Here is a 7200-nt window from a genome sequence, read left to right as displayed (position 1 = left end):
CCTGAACAGGGCCCTTTGCGGGGCATGCCCCAAAGAATTCAGCTCTTTTGCCTGTAAAAAAACACATACAATACCCCCCCCCAACATTACAACCCACCACCCTCCTACCCCTAATCTAACCCAAACCCCCCTTAAATAAACCTAACACTAAGCCCCTGAAGATCTTCCTACCTTATCTTCACCATACCAGGTTCACCGATCCATCCTCGGAAGTCTTGATCCAAGCCTCGGAAGTGTTGATCCAAGCCCAAGCGGGGGGCTGAAGAGTGACGTCCATCCTCGGGCTGAAGTCTGGATCCAAGCGGCGGCTGAAGAACTCCATCATCGGGCTGAAGTCGGAAGTCCATCATCGGGATGAAGTCTTCTATCAAGCCGCATCTTCAATCTTCTTTCTTCTGGAGCGGAGCGGAGCCATCTTCTTTCCAACCGACGCGGATCCAACCTCTTCAACCGACGCCTACTTGCCGAATGACGGTTCCTTTAAATGACGTCATCCAAGATGGCGTCCCTCGAATTCCGATTGGCTGATAGGATTCTATCAGCAAATCAGAATTAAGGTAGGAATATTCTGATTGGCTGATGGAATCAGCCAATCAGAATCAAGTTCAATCCGATTGGCTGATCCAATCAGCCAATCAGATTGAGCTTGCATTCTATTGGCTGATCGGAACAGCCAATAGAATGCAAGCTCAATCTGATTGGCTGATTGGATCAGCCAATCGGATTGAACTTGATTCTGATTGGCTGATTCCATAGGTAGTTTATGGGTGTTAGTGTACTTTAGAGCACAGTAGTTAAGAGCTTTATAAACCGGTGTTAGCCCAGAAAGCTCTTAACTACTGACTTTTTTCTGCGGCTGGAGTTTTGTCATTAGATTTCTAACGTTCACTTCAGCCACAACTCTAAATACCGGCGTTAGAAAGATCCCATTGAAAAGATAGGATACGCAAATGACGTAGGGGGATCTGCGGTATGGAAAAGTCGCGGCTGGAAAGTGAGCGTTAGACCCTTTAATGACTGACTCTAAATACCGGCGGTAGCCCAAAACCAGCGTTAGGAGCCTCTAACGCTGGTTTTGACGGCTACCGCCCAACTCTAAATCTAGGCCTAAGTCTGGCATAACCCAGACTATATATAGTGAAGTACACCTAGCGCCTACTAAATAAGACCTCTGGCTTTGATAATTTGACACCTAGTTGTCAAAATGGAAAGATGAAACTAATAAGGTATACCAAAGCGCCAACTATACGAAGGCTGGGTCTGGACCTAATGCAATATTATTAAACGATTACAATAAACAATTTATTGAGTACACAAATAAGTTAAAAACATGGATCCATGTATAAACAATCAAATTTATACAACAATAATAGCTAAATGAATAGTTAAAACAAATAGTTATGTAACAGATATAGCATTTAAAATTGTGCAAACATTTCTCTTAAAAATATTCCTAAAAAATTCCAAATTTAGTATAAGGCTCACAACAGAAATTCAACTTTGTGTTTACCACATACACATACACAAATTTATACAGCAATAATAGCTAAATGAATAGTTAAACAAATAGTTATATGGCTGATGTGGCATTTAAAATTGTGCAAACATTGCTCTTAAAAAATATTCCTAAAAAAATCCAAATTAAGCCTTATACTTAATTTGGAATTTTTTAGGAATATTTTTTAAGAGCAATGTCTGCACAATTTTAAATGCCATATCTGCTATATAAGTATTTGTTTTAACTATTCATTTAGCTATTATTGCTGTATAAATTTGTGTATGTGTATGTGGTAAACACAAAGTTGAATTTCTGTTCTGAGCCTTATACTAAATTTGGAATTTTTTAGGAATATTTTTAAGAGCAATGTTTGCACAATGTTAAATGCTATATCCGTTACATAACTATTTGTTTTAACTATTCATTTAGCTATTATTGTTGTATAAATTTGATTGTTTATACATGGATCCATGTTTTTAACTTATTTGTGTACTCAATAAATTGTTTATTGTAATCGTTTAATAATATTGCATTTGGTCCAGACCCAGCCTTCGTACAGTTGGCGCTTTGGTATACCTTATTAGTTTCATCTTTCCATTTTGACAACTAGGTGTCAAATTATCAAAGCCAGAGGTCTTATTTAGTAGGCGCTAGGTGTACTTCACTATATATAGTCTGGGTTGAAAAATTTGTTTCGGTTCAGTTCGGATCGATTCGGATTTTTTCGAATTTCGGTTCGGATCTATTTGAATTCGGAAAAATTCGAATGAATTCGTTTCGGATTCATTTCGGATTCTTCGTCTGGATTTGGTACGATTCGGTTCGGAAATTCAGAATTTCGGTATGTGTTAGGTGGGATGTGCTGTGTATTATACTAGTATTATGTACTGTATATTAGGTGTAACCCCTAGCAGAGTGATATAACCTAATATACTGTACAATACTAGTGTAATCCATGGCAATCCGAATTTACCGAATAAATCCAAACTAATTCGGATTTATTCTGTAGATTCGGTACTACCGTAATTCGGAAATTCGAATTGATCTGAATCTCCGAATTTAACAAATTCGTCCGAATTTTGGATTCGGAACGAATCGAAATGCACATGTCTAGTATCTGTATGTGGTAAGCACAAAGTTGAATTTCTGTTGTGAGCCTTATACTAAATTTGGAATTTTTTAGGAATATTTTTAAGAGCAATGTTTGCACAATCTTAAATGCTATATCTGTTACATAACTATTTGTTTTAACTATTCATTTAGCTATTATTGTTGTATAAATTTGATTGTTTATACATGGATCCATGTTTTTAACTTATTTGTGTACTCAAAAAATTGTTTATTGTAATCGTTTGATAATATTGCATTTGGTCCAGACCCAGCCTTCGTATAGTTGGTGCTTTGGTATACCTTATTAGTTTCAACATCCCAGACTATAGTAAAGTATTAACTATAGTAATAATTTGGTGATAGTATCATTAAGGCTAATATCTCACTGTTTATATACATATATATAGTTTATCTAAGTCCGGCACAACCCAGACTATTAGCAGTATTAACTACAGCGAATGATTCAGAGAGCAACGATCGCTAGTTAAACCGGTATCTGGCTTTTAAAATAAACACATAACAAGCTCACAGCTCTCCCCTGATGCGTTTTGCCCTATTGGGCTTTATCAAAGGCGGCGAGCCGCCAGATCTGTGGGGTTTTAAACCCTGTGAACCGGAAGTTCCGCGCCATCTCCAATCTGATTGGTACTTCAGATGGTAATGTAGAGTTTATGACAGACAGATTCTCGGACTAATGTCTGCAATAGGAGAGTGTATTATTAGAGTATATAGTGTGACAACTATACACAATACTAGCGAGAGGATAATATAGAATTCTATCATGCTATCTCAGGATGCGAGCCAAAATTGACTAACTGAATGATCCATGTATCACCACCTATTCTTCCGTGCTATTGTTTCATGTTTTGCTACTAAGTAATTCAGGCATCTGGTATAATGTGTAAGTCATTCACTAGGTAGCAATAATAAGAGAGTTACCACCATGTATTGGTTATGTGTGATAATATTTCGATAGTTTGAATCCATTATAGTAATATTGAGATGTAAGTTGTATAGATCCCAGTGTAAGGATTAAATGTTGTATGAATCTCTATGTTGTATGAATAATTCCCCTAAATGAACAAATGATAAGAGGTAACTGATGATAAAAAACTCAAGTGCTGTTTGGAGATCTCACTGATCTCTAATGATGAGATCAGTGCTACTGAAGTGAATATGTGAATTAAAACATATGTGAAACACAAAGTGCCGAGCAAGAACCCTAACGAACAGTGAATAAGTGTATATGATACAAACAGTTCTACTATAGGTGAAGAAGTGCACTGACTGTGTAAAGTGATGCGTGCAGTGATTATTCTATATCTAACTCAGGGTGGGTTGTGAATGGAATAATTAATCTAATAGATGATGGTTCAAAGCTCAACCAACTGATTGATAGGAAAATCACAGTATTGACAACATCGTAATACTTGTGAGTGTGCATCTAAATAAACTATAATAGACACCTTGGTCTGTTCTAGTTTTGCAATACTTGTGGGTGTGTGTCTAAATAAACTCTATTAGGTATCTAGGTCCCTGTGTGTGAAGGGGTGTTCAGGAGTGAATTAAGGTATACATTATTGTGAATTCTAAAGTGATGCTTGTGATGGTATATTGATGCTCCCATATCCCTTTGGGAGTCGATATAAAGTGACAATAGTGACTCTGTGTTCATTGTGGAGTCTGTTCCAAAATAATTTTTCATATAAATAAAAATCCACAGTGGATATCATGACTAAACTCAGTGATGTACTCTCCATGAATCCATAGGGTTAATCTGTATGGTTATCACTATCCCAGTAATTATAGACCATTACAGTTTCCCTACATATTTTTTCCATTGGTTCCAACGGTTCAATGGTATGGATCATTAGGGGTTTTCTTCTAAATATTTCATATTCTATACAGTTTTACAATATACATAGCATTCAAGTACAGGGTAATTATATTACTGAGGTTAAAGAAACCCCTCAGGATCTAGGCTAATCCTTAATTGTGTATGCATTTCATATAAAGCAGTGTTACTCTTGGGTTGAACACTTCTATGTATCAGACACAACATTAGGTTAATCATTGGTGTTCCATATTATGGTTATACCTTAATCAACTTTACCATTCACGAAAGAGTGGAAAATCTTTAATACTCTTTATTATTTCTATGAAGCGTCAAAATATACCATACAACTACCCTCATATTGATTGTGTACAGTTTCCATTCATTAGTACTCAACTCAATTGTCTACTGAAAAGACAGAAGAGTTTATGGTTTAGTATTACTGATCTTATAGGTAGACATTCAATAAATATATCCAGTGACTTTCAGATTTTAATAATGCTGTTTACATGACTGTATTTTCGACAGTTAAACCTAACCAATTTGAACAAGCTGATGATTAAATGCTATGCAAATACATGATGGAGTTGATACATATACATAAATTTAACTGGATACTAAAGATACTAGTTGTAATAGGCTTGATACTATTAGTATCTATAATAGCGAGATTCAAACCCAGAGTCAAAGAATAGATTTAATTCCTGATATAGAAAACATTTGTCACAGGGAACAACCTCCTTAATCATTACAAGTCCTAAACATTGTTAATACTGACAAATAAAGACTCACCTGATGAGTGTGGCTATATTGTGAACCATGTTTATAAAAAACACACACTATTGATGAATTACAATAAAACAAATTGTTATAACTCGAGCATACGTCTATACTCTCATGGACCTGACAGATCAATGTTACGAATTAACATTGGTGACTATTTAAAGCCTCTGTAGGGTGACTAAAGATTCTCATACATACTTTATCTTTGAGGTTATAATCATAACTGTGACTATAAAAACTATTCATTTCAAGTGACACACCATATCATTAATATATCATAATAAAGAAATTCTTTTGAAGGAGTGGGTTACTTTCTTGTGGTTTATTTAATCTTAAACATACTAGTATCATCAGTTATGACCAAATAATAAAGCACGAATCGTTGAGAGTAATTCACTTTGTACACATTACCATTTGAACTATCCAACCATTGTTTTTGTGAGTAACCCTCTGTATATACATTACCACATTATTTTTTGCAGCTAACTACTGTGATTCAATACTATACCCACTTTTGGGATATATGTTATGATCTCATAGAGAGCAACTATAACACTTAAATTTGAGATCACATTTACCTTTAATCTATATAGGCCGAATAAACTTATATAGTGAGTCTCTTTATATACATTATAACGTTAACCGTATCTGTGACGTTTTTAACTTGTATGTCATATAACCAAATTTCTTTGTTTTTTTATCTTTAATTAATAAAAGTTATATTTTACAAATCTTGTTAGGAATTTCTCTGTCCTCTAGTCAGGGCCTAGAGTGCTACAGGTGCATACTTTCTGAGAATTGCCATTTCTCTGTGTCATTTCTCTTATGTGTTTATATTAATTGTTTATGCATAAGCACCATTTTCTCTTTCGCCTTTGGGGAATTTAATATTAATTCACCCCTCTACTAGTATAATTTAGAGAAAAATGCCCGAGTAGTGCCATTGTTCGTGGGTTGTATCATATTTGGATTAGGGTACTAATCATGCAGACTACTCCACTCTCAAGATGGATTCAACATTAGATCTTGACAGACAGGCTAGACAGCTTAAAAGGATAGTAGATCTCAATGAAATCTTTGATGGTGGTAACTCGACAGGGGGTACTACTATATCTACTACGTTATAAGGGGCCCTTAGAGATATACATAGAACTATGTATCAGCAGGACAAAGTTTGGTGGAACCGGCACTTTTTTGAAAAATATATAGAAAGAAAACTTATACCAAGAGGTCTAAGAATTCAGCTTTTCCCAGCCTTTAAACTTAAAAATCCAGCACTAAATACTGAATGGGAAGAAGCCCTATCAGAGTGTTCTGCAAAACTAATGAACATACTAGTTAAACATGATAAATCTGAGTATGACTTATTGGAGACTAAAATTAAGGAACAGAATGAGGTACTGAAGAAATTTGAACATAACACTGACTTTAATCAGTTATATAAGACGTATCAACAGGAGCTAGACAAGTATGAGCTAGAACTTAAAAATATCAAGTAAGGCAAACTTAATAGGGATATAAGCGACTTCAATAATAATAATAGGGTATACAAGTGGCGAAAAAGTGGCTTCTATAGAAATAACAACAAAAATCCAAAGGTTGAACATCATAGAGAGCGATGTTTCAGATACTGATGGTGAGGAAGGACGTTCCACCAACCAGCAACCTGATAATGAACCCCCCGCCCCCCAAACTGCATCCAGATCTTCCAGTAGAAACAAAAGGAACAAAGTCCATTCTCCCAAATTTGACTGAATCATTAAGAGTGATTAATTTGTCTGAATTACAGTTACAACAAGAACACATTTCAGTACTATCAAAAGGACTATCATTCTGCCAGTCAAACGACACTGATACATTTGAAGTTGTTAAAGATGTCCAGTTATTCATAAGAAAATTACTTTTAAAAAAACATTTTTTCCAGAACCCTAATGTAAAGGGTTGGTCAGAAGCTGAACTGGAGAGTCTGAGAGAT

Source organism: Bombina bombina, chromosome 6 (assembly GCF_027579735.1).
Source record: "Bombina bombina isolate aBomBom1 chromosome 6, aBomBom1.pri, whole genome shotgun sequence".
In the NCBI taxonomy this organism is placed as follows: domain Eukaryota; kingdom Metazoa; phylum Chordata; class Amphibia; order Anura; family Bombinatoridae; genus Bombina; species Bombina bombina.
Note: the sequence above shows the minus strand (reverse complement) of the source record.